This window comes from Trichechus manatus, unplaced genomic scaffold (assembly GCF_000243295.1).
Source record: "Trichechus manatus latirostris isolate Lorelei unplaced genomic scaffold, TriManLat1.0 scaffold00059, whole genome shotgun sequence".
In the NCBI taxonomy this organism is placed as follows: domain Eukaryota; kingdom Metazoa; phylum Chordata; class Mammalia; order Sirenia; family Trichechidae; genus Trichechus; species Trichechus manatus.
The window spans coordinates 9,017,585-9,035,159 of NW_004443995.1; positions in this window are offsets into that span (position 1 = coordinate 9,017,585).

Consider the following 17,575-nt stretch of genomic DNA (forward strand, 5'->3'; position numbering starts at 1 on the left):
AATATATATAATAATATCTTATTGCCTTGGAGACAACAGACAATATCAAATCACATAAAGAAGCAGGACAAGATGGCTCCAGCAAGTGACCAAAATAAAGAACCAGAAAGCCTTTCAAAGGAATAAATGGTAATGGAACTACCTGAAAATGAATTCAAAAGACTAATATATAGGGTTCTCCAGGAGATCAAGAAAGAGATCAAAGAAACCACAGACTAAATCAAAGAAAACTCAGACAAAATCAAGGAAAACACAGACAAAACAATAGAAGAATTCAGGAACATAATACTGGAACAAAATGACAAAATAGTTAGAAACCATACAAAAACAGCAACTAGAAATCCAAAAGATTAACAAGATAATATCAGAAATAGACAACTCAATAGAAGGACATAGGAGCAGAACTGAATCAATAGAAGACAGAATTTGCAAAATAGAGGACAAAACCCTTGACACCAGTTTGTTTGAGGAAAAATTTTAAAAAAAGAAAAAGAAAAATTAAGAAAGCATAAGAATTACGTGGGACATTGTTTACAGGAAAAATTTACACATGATTGGAATTCCAGAACAAGAGGAGGCAAAAAAAAAAAAAAAAGAGAGAGAGAGAGAATTATCAATGATTTGCTAGCAAAAAACTTCCCTAACATCATGAAAGATAAAAAGACATCCATCCAAGAAGTTCAAGGAACCCCATACAGCATAGACCCCAAAAGAAAGTCACAAAGGCATATCATGATCAGACTTTACAAAATCAAAGACAAAGAAAGAATCCTGAGAACAGCTTGGGAAAAATGAAAAGTCAGCTATAAAGTCAAATCAATAAGACTAAGTTCTGATTACTTGGCAGAAACCATGCAAGCAAGAAGGCAATGGGATGAAATATATAAAACCTTGAAAAAAAAATTGCTATCCAAGAATTATACATCTATAAAAACTGTCTCTCAAATGCTATGGTGAAATTAAGATATTTCCAGATAAACAGAAATTAAGGGAATTTGTAAAAACTAGACCAAATTTATAAGAAATATTAAAGGAAGTCCTTCAGACAGATAACCAACAATATCAGACAACAACCTGAGATTAAGACACAGGACGTCAGCCAGATACCAAGCCAGATAAAGAATTCTCAAAAATAAAGCAAAGCTAAAAGACTGAAAAAAGGTAACCAGAGACATCAATCTGTAAATGATGACAAAGTCAAAACAAAAAGGAGGAATAAACGGTGTAGTTATAAAACTTTCATTTGGAGAGGTAGTCATGGTCATATAATGAAACAAAAGACTGCTTTAAACTTAGGGAGATAAAGGTAAATTTCAAGGTAACCACAAAGATAGTTAACAAATCTATTCATAAAAATTAAAAAGAAGAAAAACATAAAGACTAAATGAACACAAAATCAACAACAATGAAAGAAATGAAGAAATCCACAAACAAAAAGAACTAAGCACATAAAATTAGACAGAACAAAGAAAATGTCAACACTGATCAAAAAAGCACAACAAAATGACAGCAGTAAACGCATATCTATTGATAATTACATTGACTGTAATTGGCTTAAATGCACCAGTAAAGAGACAGAGTGGCAAATGATTAAAAAAAAAAAAATGACCCATCAATATGCTGTCTAAAAGAGACACACCTTAGACACGAAGACATAAATTAAACGTCAAAGCATGGAAAAAATATATATTAAGAAAAAAAGAGCAGGAATGGCAATATTAATCTCTGATAAAATGGACTTTAAGGCAAAATCCGCCATAAAAGATAAGGAAGGATATTATTATAATGACTAAAGGGTCAATCCACAAAGAGGACATATCCATAATACATACACACATATATACACACACACACACACACAATGACAGGGCTCCAAAATACATAAAACTAACTCTTACCCATTACCCACTGCCGTCGAGTTGATTCTGACTCATAGTGACCCTACAGGACAGAGTAGAACTGCCGCATGGAGTTTCCAAGGAGTGTCTGGTGGATTCAAACTGCCAACCCTTTGGTTAGCAGCCACACTTTTAACCACTGCACCACCAGGGCTCCAAAACTATCTCTAACAGCATTGAAAAGAGAAGTAGACAGTTCCACAATAATAGTAGGAGACTTCAACACACCACTTTCAGCAAAGGGCAGAGCAACCAGAAAGAAACTCAATAAAGGTACCAAAGATCTAAATGCCACAATCAACCACCCTGACCTCCTAGACTTATACAGAACACTCCACCCAACAGCAGGTAAAGTATACATTCTTTTCCAACACATGTGGAACATTCTCCAGAATAGACCACATTTTAGGCCACAAAGAAAGCCTCAATAAAATCCAAAACATCAAAATAATACAAAGCATTTTCTATAAAAGTAGAAATCAATAACAGGAAGAGCAAGGGAAAAAAAATCAAATACATGGAAACTGAATAACATCTTGTTTCAAAACCACTGTGTAATAGAAGAAATCAAGATGAAATTTAAAAATTCCTAGAATCAAGCGAGAATGAAAACACAACATGCCAAAACTTTTGGGACACAACAAAAACACTGCTCAGAAGTCAATTTATAGCAATAAACGCACACACCAAAAAAAAAGAAAGGGCCAAAATCAGAACACTAACCCTACAACTTGAACAAATAGAAAGAGAACAGCAAAAGCAGCCCACAGTCACAAGAAGAAAGGAAATAATGAAGATTAGAGCAGAAATAAATAAAACAGAGAACAAAAAAAACAAAAGAAAGAAAGAATCAACAAGACCAGAAGTTTGTTCTCTGAAAGGACCAAAAAAATCGACAAATCACTGGCCATATTGACAAAAGAAAAGCAGGAACAGAAGCAAATAACCCAAATAAGGAATACATTGGTGACACTACAACAAAATTAACTGAAATAAAAAGGATCATAACAGAATACTATGAAAAATTATACTCCTACAAATTTGAAAACCTAGAGGAAATGAACAAATTTATAAAAACACGCTACCAACCTAAACTAACACAAACTGAGATATAAAATTGAATGGATACATAACAATAGAAGAGATGGAAGAGGTAATTAAAAAAAAAAAACTCAAAAAAAAAAAAAAAACAACAAAAGCCATGGCCTAGATGGCTTCACTGAAGAATTCTACAAACATTCAGAAAAGAGCACACACCATACTACTCAAACTATTTCAGAGCATTTAAAAGGAAGGGATACTCCTGAATTCATTCTATGAAGACAGCATAACCCTGATACCAAAGCCAGGCAAAGACACCACAAAAAAGAAAATTACAGACCAATATTCCTCATGAACACAGAAGCAAAAATTCTCAACAAAATTTTGCCAATAGAATTCAACAGCATATCCAAAAAACAATGTATCATGGCCAAGTGGGATCCATACTAGGTATGCAAGGATGTTTCAGCATCAGAAAATCAATCAACATAATACGCCACATAAATAAAACAAAAGAAAAGAATCACTTGATCATCTCAATCAATGTAGAAAAGACACTTGATAAAGTTCAACACCCATTCCTGATAAAAACTCTGAGCAAAATAGGAATAGAAGGGAAATTCCTCAACATAATAAAGGTCATTTATACAAAACCAACAGCTGACATCATTCTCAATGGAGAGAAACTGAAAACATTCCCCTTGAGAATGGGAACCAGACAAAGATGCCCTTTATCACCACTCTTATTCAACATTATAATGGAAGTACTGGCTACGGCAATAAGGCAAGAAAAGAAAATAAAGGCATTCAAACTGGAAAAGGAGTAAAACTATTTCTATTTGCGCATGATACTGTCCCAAACAGAAAATCCCAAAGATTTCATACAAAAGCTACTGGAAGTAATAGAAGGATTCAGCAAAGTAGAAGGATATAAGATCAACATACAAAAATCACTTGGATTCCTCTACATCAACAAAGACATCTTTGAAAAAGAAATCAGGAAAACAATATCATTTACAATAGCCCCCCAAAAGATAAAACTCCTGGAAAATCAGGGAAGTAAAAGACCTATACAAAGAAAACTACAAAACACTACCGCAAGAAACCAAAAGAGACCTACATAAATGAAAAAACATACCATGCTCATGGATAGGAAGACTCATCATTGTGAAAATGTCAATACTACCCAAAGCAATCTATAAGTATAATGCAATCCTGATCCAAATTCCAACAGCATTCCTTAATGAGATGGATAAACTAATCACCAACTTTACGTGGAAATAGAAGAGGTTCCAGATAAATAAAGCATTACTGAAGAAGAACAACAAGGTAGGAGGCCTCACTCTACCTGATCTCAGAACCTACTATATAGCCATAGTAGTCAAAACAGCCTGGTACTGGTACAACGACAGACATGTAACCCAATTGTCTTAGTCATCTAGTGCTGCTTTAACAGAAATACCACAAGTGGATGATTTTAACAAAGAGAAGTTTATTCTCTCACAGTCTAGTAGGCTACAAGTCCAAATTCAGGGCATCAGTTCCAGGGGAACGCTTTCTCCGTTGGCTCTGGAGGAAGGTCTGTGTCATCAATCTTCCCTTGGTCTGGAAGGTCCTTGTGATGCATCAGTTTTCCCTTGGTCTGGGAGCTTCTCTGCACAGGAACCTCAGGTCCAAAGGATGCTTTCTGCTCCTGGCACTCCCTTCTTGGTGGTATGAGGTTTCCATGTGTCTCTGCTCACTTCTCTCTTTTATATCTCAAAAGAGATTGGCTTAAGACACTATTCAATCTCGTTTACCTCATTGGTATAACCGCCGCTAATCCGTCTTATTACATCATAGTGATAGAGTTTACAACACATAAGGAAATCACATCAGATTACAAAATGGTACACAATCATACAATACTAGGAATCATGACCCAGCCAAGTTGACAGATATTTCTGGGGGACACAATTCAATCCATGACATGATCCCAAAAGAAAATCTGAGATGCAAGCAAAAATAAAGAGCAACAAAATTAGTAAATGTTTGAGTAAATCTAAATGAATTTTGACTACATAAATATATAATCATGATTATGTATTGTGCAGTGTAGAAAAAGATATAATTAAAATACATAACAAAATAAATTAGAATTAAAAGGAGCCCTGGTAGTACAATGGTTAGGAACTCAGCTGCTAACTGAAAGGTTGGCAGTTTGAACCCACTAGCCATTCCACAGGAGAAAAGACCTGGTGATCGGCTCCAGTAAAGATTACAGCCTTGGAAATCTTATGGGGCAGTTCTACTCTGTCCTAGGATTACTATAAGTTGGAATCAACTCAATAGCACACAACAAACAACAAATAGAATTAAAGCATTTCTGTATAGTTTAATATTTTGTATTAAATATTTTATATTTTATGTATTTTGTATCATCTGTGATAGAGGTAAAAGTACTGTTTAACATTAGACTTTGATGTGTTAATTATTTACAGTGTACTTTCTAGGGAAACTATCAACATAATGGAAACATATAACTTCCAAAGTAGTAGTTGGTGGTGGTGTCTTCCAGTTGATTCCAACTCATGGCAACCCCATGTGTGCAAAGTAAAACTGCTCCATAGGGTTTTCAAGGCTGTGACTTGTCGGAAGCAAATTGCCAGGCTTGTCTTCTAAGGTGCCTCTGGGTGGGTTCGAACCACCAACCTGTCAGCTAGTAGTCTGGTGCTTATCCATTTGCCCCACCCAGGGACTCTTTCCAAAGTAGTAGAGGGAAATAATAGAATAATAAAAGAAAATAATTAATCATAAACAGAGCAAGAAAGTAGAGAAAAGGCAGAAACATTTGAGATGTTAGTAATTGTATTAAACATGTTAGTTACAGCATTAAGTCTAATATGCTAAATGTTCCAATAACAGGACAAAAATTCTTAGCTACATTTTAAAAATTTCAACTAAATATTAGTCATAAGAGAACCCATTTAAAAGATAAACCACAAAGGTTGAAAATAGAAGCATGGGTAAAGATAATTATAAAACACTAAACAAAACAAAGTTGATATTTCTATATTAATATTAGGAAAAAAGATTTTAGTGCAAAACAGTATTAACAGAACCACAGATGATCTCTTCATAATGATAAATATTTAACTCACCAAGACCATATAACAATTGTATATTTCATGCATTTATCTACGTGGCTTCAAATTATATAATGTGAAATTGACAGAGCTCGAAGAAAAATGGGCAAAAATCACAACACACCTTTCTTAGTAACTGAGAGAAAAGCAAACAAAAAGTAGAAATGTATAGATTTGAGCAAGTTGGACCAAAAATTATTATCTATATACTTCTGTTTTATATCAATTTTTAAAATAAGTATATTTTATTCTTATAATTTAAACTTTCTTTTTTTTTTTAAATTAAGAGAGCTATGTAACCAACTACTCCAGCACTTGGATGTTCAAGCAAACTTTCTGCTCCTCCCTTTAACAGAGCAAAGCACAGAAGGGGGTGTTCTCATTCATAGTTTTCAGGTGCAGGAGCAGGATCCAAGGCCTCCTACATCAAATACAAAGCACGCCCAGCCTCCCCAGTGACAGCAGTGGCAAACCCTTGAGGGGCACAAGAAATGGGAAGCAATTCTAAAGTCTATGGAATTTGGATCTTCTTACTGAAGTAATATCTACATCTAGCCAACTTTTACGAATACGTGTCAAATCTCTGGGAATTTCTGGAAGTCTTTGGGAAAAAAGAACTCAAGATGATTGGACTTCCTGGTTGAAGCAACTATAAATTAGGATTCATTAAGATTTGGCCAAATATATAAGTGAGGTGACATCTATGCTCACTAGCTGGTAGTACCTTCACTGAGTCCCCCATAAAGTACTTGGAGAAATCCCAAAGTATGAAATTTAAAACTATGGCATAAAAATGTAGCTCAGTTGGCTTGAGCAATTAAGGTGGAATATGTTTGATTTCATTTCGTAATTGAGATAAAAGGTGTCCAATATGACACTTTTTTTCCTTAAAACATATTTGCCTTATATCCTTTTATCTCCAAGCTGGAGCAATGACATTTGTCTCTAAAAAGCCTAAGTGTAGGTAGGACTATCCAAGTGGAGAGAGTAACACGAATCCTAATCGGCAGGCAAGAAATGGCATAGAACATTTAGAATAATACATGGTTTCAAGTGCTTAAAACACATGGAAAAGCAGGACTAGAAAGAAACTGAGATATAAACATACAAATAATAGCTTAGTGCAGTAGCTTTCAAACTGGGCTTTGCTGAGCCATAAGGGAACCACCGCACAGGGTGAAACCGCTCTTCACGCTCACTCCAGCCAGACCAATGGTCCATCTGCTTGAGATTTCATTTAAAGAAAGTGTACACTGCTTTTTGAAAGAATTGTTTTACATTTTAAAACCACTTGTAAAGAGTAAATAAACCAAAACCAAACCCAATTGCCATCAAGTGAATTCGAATTCATAGCGACCCTGTAGGACAGAGTAGAACTGCCCCATAGCGTTTCCGAGGAGAAGCTGGTGGATTCCGATCTTCGACCTTTTGGTTAGCAGCCAAGTTCTTTAGCCACTGCGCCACCAAGGCTCCAATGAGTAAAATAGGTCTAGATGACTTTAAAATTGCCCCACTGATTCACTATATAATTTAAATAAAATTCCATTGAACTCTTAGCATCTTCATTTCCTTTTACCCAATGGAAAATGTAATCTTCCCTAGCAGAACTTCAGAAAAATACTATGTGCTAGAGTCTTTACAAGTACTTTACACGCATAATCACAACTAATACTCACAATAGCCTTTGGTATCAATACCATCATTAGGTTGACTTTATAGATAATGAAATGTAGGCTTAGAGTGTTTTCAAAATTACCCAAGGTAAAGACAGTCACTGTCAGAGTCAGAAGTAAAATCCAGCTCCTCTCCCTTAAAAGCTCATGATCTTGACAAAGTCACAATACTGGAAAACTGAACTGAAAAATCTGGACTTTATAAAAACTTATTATCCATTCTGTCATTTACACCAGACCATAAACATTAATCTCATGGAAAAAACAGAAATATTATGGCAACTTTGATTCCCCTCCCTTGAAAAAATCAAAATCTTCATCAAAATTCTATATTGCTTATTAATTTGTTGTTGTTGTTGTTTTAAATTATTATGTCATTATGTATGTGGCTAATTTTCCTTCAAATTAGAATTTTTTTTTCTTCTTATACTTTCCAAACACTCAAAGAAATTAATAATCTGAAAAAGAGTCAAAAGAATGGAAAACAGAAAACTAAAGAGAACACCAAATGAAAGCCCAGTAACAAACATGAATACTGTGCCTCATTGTCTTCAGAGGAAGATGGGAGGGTCTTCTAAAATGTTAACATTGGTACCGCTTTCTGACTCATCCTTTTATCCCCCACAGCACCTGGCATATTGCTTTGCATATGTACATAATCAATATTTAAATGAATGGATGGATGCGTATGAAGCTCAGAGTTCCAAAATGCTGTATTTTAATTCTCCCCCTCAAATTTAACACCATACTGCCACTATATTTTTTGAAACTTGATCACGTTAAAATTAAATGTAGAATATGGGTCTCTTAAGGTAAACTGCTTTAATGTTTTGAGTATTATTGTAACAGACACCACATCTTTATGTGAATGTATTTGTTTGGGTCACCATATAATTTACTTATAATGCGGTTCTAGTTATCTATTGCTGCATAACAAACTACCCCATAACTTAATGGCTTAAAACAATAATTATTATTATAATATCTTATGCTTCTATAGGTTGAATGGTTCTAACTTGGGGTTCTCATGTGGTTGTAGCCAGATGGCCACTGGGGCTAGGATCATACAAAGCCTTGACTGGGCTGGATATGCAAGATGATGACTGGCAGTGGATAATGATTGTTCATTGGAGCTCATCTGGCACTGTCCACTGGAGCTCCTACACATGCCTTCTCCATGTCCCTTGGGCTGTTCACAGCAAGATAACTGAATTCCAAGAGGAAACATTCCCCAAAATCACAGTAGAAACATGACACTTCCCATAATCTAGCCTCAGGGACTCCAAAGCATGACTTCTGCCACATTTTATTGGTCACACTAGTTACTATGGCCAACTGAGATTCAAGAGGAGATGCCACTTCTTTGTGTGAAGGGCAGTTTACATGGACAGGGAGGAAAAAAGTGATGGTGACCATCACTGGAGACTATCCACCATAAATGCCTACTACTTATCAAATATTTAATAGATTACATGTGAACTGATACATCTAAGAGTGGTGCTGTGTTAAAGTTCACCATGAAGTCCTTCTGGGATAATTGTGAACTGAATATTTTCAGGGTGAAAAAAATACATGTTTGGGCTATACACAAGATTTTCCAAAAAACACAACAATATTCCAAACTAACTCCATTCATTGAAATAATTCATCAAACTACGGAGTAATTTCAATGATTACTACAGTTTCAAGTAAGTATACTTTAGTACTTCAAAGTAAACACATGAAACAATACCATGATGATCTTCTAGTATTAAATCCTGTTTATTCTGACTGACAATCTTATACATTATAAAAAGTAAAATATAGTCTTACCATTTTCCCTGGACCTTAGTAGCAAAAAGTAAAGAATGATGTGCTTTGCCCTGTTAATGTATTCCCTTCACCCATCTGTCAGTTTTTCAGACTGGTGGCTTGTGTGTTCCTTTCATGTTGGAAGCTATGCCACTAGTACTTTAAATACCAGAACAGGTTTCAGCAGAGCTTCCGGACTAAGACAGACTAAAAAGAAAGGCCTGGCAATCTACATCCAAAAATTAGCCAATGAATTACAACAGAATATTGTCCAATATACTGCTGAAAGATGAGCCTCTTAGGTTGGAAGGCACTACAGAATAGCCTCAACAAAGGACTCAAACATATCAATGATCATGAAAATGGCACAAGACTGGGCAACATTTCATGCTGTTATACATAATATCGCCATGTGTCAGAGTCAACTTGATGGCAACTAATGACAACAACAAACAAGTTAATGTATTCAACAATATACAAGAAGGAGAAAAGGACTGGCATTGTTTTGTCACCTACACTTTGTCAGGGTTTATTTGTCTTGCATATTAATTTAATCTTCATAAAATCCAAACAAGGCAGATGTGATTGGTTCCATTTTTCAAATAAAGAAACTGAAGATTTTAGTGGTTAAGAAATTTAAGGGTCTTCTCTTTTTCTTACACTCTCGTCTCACAAGGCAAAGAGCATATATATCTACGTATGTATATATGTATATATGTATATAGCAAACTCTACAGGGAAAAGGAGATATTCCAGTAAGAATATATACCAATATAAAGGAAGAAAACATTTTTGAAAAGGAAAATACATCCTAGTCACCCTCCACTGGTTCATTGGATACGCTGTATTCACACAGAAATCCTAGAAGGATTGTCTCACTTTCAGTGTTTTTCGGGATGAGGGTAATTGAAATAGGTAAGGAAAACATGAGACAAATATCTTTATGGGCACATATTTGATGTTGTAATCATTATATATACATCTATCAAATACAAGAAAAGAACAACATTACAAGTAACTTTGCTTTATTTTATTTGCCTTTATGAGAAAGCTTCGATCTAAACTGGTCAAACAAATAACAGATAATTCTGAAGTAAGATTTGCACAATTTTTTTTTTAATAGTTGAGCAAAATTTGGAGCAATGTACTCACCTTTTTGGACAAACAGGAGGACTAAATAAATTTAGAGCTTACAACAGTCTAAAACCAGAGAAAACCAAAACAGTAAATAAGAGACTGAAGGATGGATGTATTGTGTTATTTAAATATTAGCACAGATGCACTCTTGAATGTGAAGCATTAAAATTTAAGTTGTTTATCACTCAGACAGAGTTAATTTAATATCATACAAGGCAAATAGATCTTTACTTATTCTGTAGCCACTGCTTGGTTAAAATAGGAAAAATAAAAAAGTAGCAACAATCGTGTGTGTGTGACGAACAAAGATTTTGAATATTCATGAAATAGTTTTTTAATTTCTTGTGATTGATAACCTAAAAATACACAGGTCTCTTGGGTCTTTGCTATGATGGATCAATATTCTATTTCTCCATAATAGACAAATGACTTGACATGACAACCAAGGTCAAATAATACTATTTGATTTTGGCCAATCTGTCTCAATAGTAATGTTGAGTTTAGTGAATATATATATATATATATATATATATATATATATTTTAGTTAGTAGAATTTTCTCCGATAGCTAATCCATAGTCACATCTGAAATGCCTGACATAAAATAAGGATTCAATAGATATCTTGAGAATGAGTTGAAGATATCCTTTCCTGTTCTACACAGGAGGTCACATTAAATTACATGGAAAAAAACCAGTTGCCATCAAGCTGATCCCAACTCATGGTGACCCCATGTGTATCAGAGTAGAGATATGTTCCATAGGGTTTTTTTTTCTTTTTTTTTCTTTTCATAATATACTTTATTTAGTTCAGTATATCCAAAATAGTATCATTTTAACGTGTAATCAAGGAAAATTATTAAGAAGATATTTTACATTCTTTTAATTCATAGGGTTTTCAATGGCTGAACTTTCAGAAGTAGATCTCCAGGCCTTTTTTCTTTCTTTTTTTTAAATTTTACTGTGCTTTAGGTGAAAGTTTACAGCTCAAGTTAATTTCTCATCCACAAATTTATACACATATTGTTTTGTGACATTGGTTGCAATCCCCACAGTGTGACAGCACATTCCCCCTTTCCACTCTGGGTTCCCTGCGTCCATTTGTCCAGTTCTTGTCTTTTCCTGCCTTTTTGTCTTGCTTTTGGACAGGGGTTGCCCATTTGGTCTGGTATATTTGCTTGAATTAAGCAGCATATTCCTCACATGTGTTATTTTTTGTTTTATAGGCCTGTCCTGAAAAGTGGGCTTTTAGGATGGTTTCAGTTCTAGATTAGCAGGGTCTGGGGGCCATAGTCTCAGGGGTTCCTCCAGTCTCTGTCAGACTTTTTATGTCCTGAATTTGAACTCTGTTCTACATTTTTTTTTCTCCAGCTCTGTCCAAGACTTTCTGTTGTGATCCCTGTCAGAGCTGTCGTTAGTGGTAGCCAGGCACCGTCTAGTTCTTCTGGTCTCCGGCTGGTGGAGTCTCTGGTTTATGTGGCCCTTTAGTCCTTTGGTCCAGGTCTTTATTCTGAGGTACCTCTGGGTGAACTAAAACCTCCGACTTTTCGGTTAACAGGCAAGCATATTAACAATTTGTACTATCCAGGCACTTCAATTATGGACAAGGCCTCCGACTAGTTTCTGGATGCTTTGTAAATTATACATATCCGTATAATACCTAAAGAGCCCTGGTGGCACATTGGTTAAGTGCTTGGCTGCTAACCAAAATGTTGGCAATTCGAGCCCACCAGCTGCTCCAGAAGAGAAAGACATGACAGTCTGTTTCTGTAAAGATTACAGCCTTGGATACGCTATGGGGCAGTTCTACTCTGTCCTACAGGGTCCCTGTGGGTTGGAATCAACTTAACAGCAATGAGTTTTTTGGATATAATAGGTAGATTCTATCAACATAAGTAACTTACACAAATACTTTACCATTTTGGCTCATGACATCAATTAATTCCTTCAAAACGTTCAAATTTGTTCATTTATGAAGAATACAGTCTTACAGATGATTTTAATATTGCTTTTTCCCTTAAAAACTTACACAGATATGGCAACTTCCTGCAACTGTTTATAAAGTGTTTTCTGAAAATTGGCTTATAGGTAAAATCACAAAGTGTGTGGAAGAATACTTCCACTCTTTTCCTATGTCTAAAATTAATACAGTTCTCTCTGATTGCCATGTTTTATGAGCACCTAGCAGTTTGGAAACAAGTCTTGTCTTCCAAAAAAATCTCTTATCTCTGTCTGTGTTCAAGGCTCAGGTCTGCTGCAAAGGCTGATGTCTAACGCACAGTGTCGTAATCTCTAATCTTGGAGTAATTTAGAGGTTGCCCACACCCTCTGTGAGAAAGAGATTGACAGTGTTAAATTTGTAGACAACAATTACGGTAGTAATCCCAAAACATTTTTTCTAAGCAACTTCTATTAAAGAAGAGTGGCATTTTCTATACTTGAGCTAGTCCACCTAATCAAGTGTCCTGCATTGTGCAAATCTGCTGCAAAAGACCTCTTTAAAGTGTTAAAAAGCAAAGATGTCACTTTGAAGACTAAGGTATACTTGACCCTAGCCATGTATTTTCAACCACTTCATATGCATGCAAAAGCTGGACAATGAATAAGGAAGACCAAGGAAGAATTGATACCTTGAATTGTGGTGTTGGTGAAGAATATTGAATATACCATGGATTGCCAAAAGAACGAACAAATCTGTCTTGGAAGAAGTATAGCCAGAATGTTCCTTAGAAGGCAGGATGGCAAGGCTTTGTCTTACATACTTTGGACATGCTATCAGGAGGGACTGGTCCCTGGAGAAGGATATCGTGCTTGGTAAAGCGGAGGGTCAGCGAAAAAGAAGAAGACCTTCAATGGGATGGATTCACAGTGACTGCAACAGTGGGCTCAAGCATAGAAATGATTATGAGGATGGCGCAGGACCAGGCAGCATTTCATTCTGTTGTATGCAGGGTTGCTATGAGTCAGAACAATTAGACGGCACCTAACAACAACAAGCAAAGCCTGAAGACTCCTGGTGGCACAATGGTTAATTGCTTGGTTGTTATCCTAAAGGTCGGTGATTTGAGACCCATCAGCTGCTCCACAGCCTTGGAAACTCTGGGAGGCAGTTCTACTCTGTCCTATAGGGTCACTATAAGTCGGAATCAACTCAACAGCAATGGGTTTGGTTTTTTGGTTTGTCCCTTAAAGTGATCAACAAAAAACCATTTCAGTTAAAGAAGACTAACTTAAATATTTTTACTTCTTGAAAAATAATAGCATAGGGAAAAGCACAACATCAAAAGATTCTCAGTACTAATCACCATGGACAATAAATCCATATTCAGAAAACAATTAAATAACCTGTCTCTTATATCTCGCCTGACCAGGCTTAATGTGGCTAGTGCTGATCGTAAAATTATCCAGCACTTTTAAAAACCCAGACACAATAATTGCCTCAATAAATCTCACTCAGGTCATACAACTTGCTCTCTAAGAACATTTCTTTCTCTTTTTTAATCCACTTTTGCTTTCTAAAAAATATTCTGGGATACAAGATATGGCTTCTCAGGCTAATAGAGCCACCAGTTTGGGTCCATGCCTTCTTCACATATGGACCAAATCATTAACAAACTTTTCTTAAAGGTATTAGTGAATTTCATCTGTCCTTGTTCATATTCCATTAGTGGATACTGGTGACATTGTTTGAAAACTCCATCATCTCAGAAGACGTTGTAGATATTTTTTGGCTTTTACCTTGGAGTTCTGCTAAAGTGTCCTGAGGTATTGCAGATTGAAGATATCTAAAGCTGAAGGGCAACATGTGGTTGATATGATTGGTTCTTTGCCAATATCAAATACCAAAGAAGCATTTAAGATTTCTATTCAGAATGCTTCCCTTTTCCTAGAATTCCCACTGCATTATACAGAAAGATTCCTAATGACAGCCTACCCATCCTAACACAACATTATAAACCAAGAATATTCCTGCTCTGCACTGGGTCTGGGACAGCTTCAGTGATTGCCGAGTCCCCTGGGCCGGAAGTAGGACCCGTCATGCACCCTGAGCCATTCTCCCAGCCTTGGAGAGGGAACAAATTAACAAACAGGGGAAGAAATAATCTGCCGGCTCCCCTAAGACAGGAATTCAGGATAGAAACAACTCCCTTGCCTAGGCACAGGCATAAGGGGTCCACAAACTTTGAGTGCCTTTTCCCCTGTAGAGACTTGTGTAGGCCCATTTCAACAGCATAGGCCCTCAATACCACAGTACAACAGGGTAGATACCTGAAGTTTAACTTCAACTGTTCCACCTGTGAACTGGCAGGTTCATGACATTTGATACTGCTCTGCCCATTAAGCAGGGTCTTCACCTACCCACATCAGGGACCTGAGGACTGGTGGCTCCACCCACACCACCTAGCCACCTGCGATAGGGGCCCAAGAATAAGTAGTGCCCCCCAGTCCTTACAGCCAACAGCACTGGGTGCTCATAGTCCGGCTGCCAAACCCACCCACCTACGTGCTCTAGGGAACAGGGACATGCTTCCCTCATGGACCCTCAGGGGCAGCCATCAGCCTCCTGCCTTGCTCAGCATGTGACCTCCTGCTGCAGCCATATGCCTGTGCCTACACCAATAACCCATGCCAGTCTAGGACTATGGGTGAGAGCCTGCGCCACACACTTGGTGGGTGACTACCTGGACACCTGAGCTGAATCCATACAGGAGGAGTGAGCAGACTCCTGGGCTTACATACTTAGTGGCAGTTCTGGCCATCTGGTGGCAGGACATTGGAGCTTCAGGGGTGCCCGTGATCAGGCTAGCTCACACAAGCAGTCTATTTGAGCATATCAAAAGAAAACAAAACAAGAAGCTAGGACAAAGTAAGCAAAGATAAAATAAGTAAACAGAATAACTTATTGATAGCTCGGACACAACAGTAAATAACAAATCACATAAAGTGGAGGACCATGATGGCATCAGCAAGCTCCCAAAATAAAGAATCAAGAAATTTTCCAGAAGAGGAGAATTACTTGGAATTACTGGAGGCAGAATAAAAAAGATTAATAGACAGAAGTCTTCAAGATAACAGGAAAAAGATCATGCAAAATGCAGACCAAACAATAGGGGAATTTAAGAAAACTAGAGAAAAGCATAATGACAAACTTAACAGGCTGCAAAAATCCATACAGAGACAGCAATTAGAAATCCAGAAGATTAACAATAAACTGTCAGAATTAGACAACTCAATAAAAAGTCATAGGAGCAGAATTGAGGCAATGGAAGTCAGAATTAGTGAGATTGAAGATAAGGCCCTTGACACCAACTTATTGAGGAAAAATCAGATAAAAACATTTAAAAAAATGAAGAAACCCTAAGAATTATGTGGGACTCTATCAAGAGGAATAACCTACGTGTGATTGGAGTACCAGAACAGGGGCAGATGACAGAAAATACAGAGAAAATTGTTGAAGATTTGTTGGCAGAAAACTTCCCTGATATCGTGAAAGATAAGATATCTATACAAGATGTTCATCAAACCCACATAAGGTAGATCCCAAAAGGAAGCCACCAAGACATATTATAATCAAACTTGCCAAACCAAAGATAAAGACAGAATTTTAAGAGTGGTTAGGGATAAACAAAAAAATCATCTACAAAGGATTGTCAATAAGAATAAGCTCAGACTACTCAGCAGAAACCATGCAGGCAAGAAGGCAATGAGATGACATATACAAAGCCTTGAAGGAAAAAAATTGACAGCCAAGAATTATACATCCAGCAAAAATGTCTCTCAAATCTGATGGCAAAATTAGGGCATTTCCAGATAAACAGAAGTTTAGGGAATTTGCAAAAACCAAACGAAACTAACAAGAAATACTAAAGGGAGTTCTCTGGTTAGAGAATCAATAACATCAGATAACAACCCAAGAGTAGAATACAGGACAGAGCAACCAGATATTAACCCAGATAGGGAAGTCACAAAAATAAATCAAAGCTAAAACACTGAAAATAGGTAAACAGAGATGTCAATATGTAAAAGATGACAACATTAAAACAAAAAAGAGGGACTTAAAAATGTAGACATAGATTTTTCATATGGAGAGGAAATCAATGCAATATAGGGAAATAAAAAATGGGTTTAAACCTAGAAAAATAGGGGTAAATATTAAGGTAACCACAAAGGAAACTAACCATCCTACACATTGAAATAAAAAACAAGAAAAATATAAAGACTCAGGAAATACAAAATCAACAACAATGAAACAGATGAAAAGACATTACATGAAGAAAAATGACTCAGCACAGAAAATTAAGTGGAACAAAGAAACTGTCAACAATACACAAAAAAATACATCAAAATGATAGCATTAAACTCACACCTATCAATAATTAAACTGAATGTTAATGGATGAAATACACCAATAAAGAGACAGATGGTGGCAGAATGGATTAAAAAACACAATCTGTCTATATGCTGCTTACAAGAGACACATCTTAGACTTCAAGGCACAAACAAACTAAAACTCAAAGGATGGAAAAAAATGTATCAAGCAAACAACGCTCAAAAAAGAGCAGGAGTGGCAATATTAATCTCTGACAGAATAGACTTTAAAGCAAAATCCACCAAAAAGGATAAGGAAGGACAGTATATAATGATAAAGGACATAACTATAATAAATATTTATGCACCCAACAACAGGGATCCAAAATACATAAAACAAACTCTAACAGCACTGAAAAGAGAGAGAGACAGCTCCACAATAACAGTAGGAGACTTCAACACATCACTTTCGGTGAAGGACAGAACATCCAGAAAGAAGCTCAATAAAGACATGGAAGATCTAAATGCTGCCATCAGCCAGCTTGATCTCATGGACATATACCAAACACTCCACCCAACAGCAGCCAAGTATACTTTCTTTT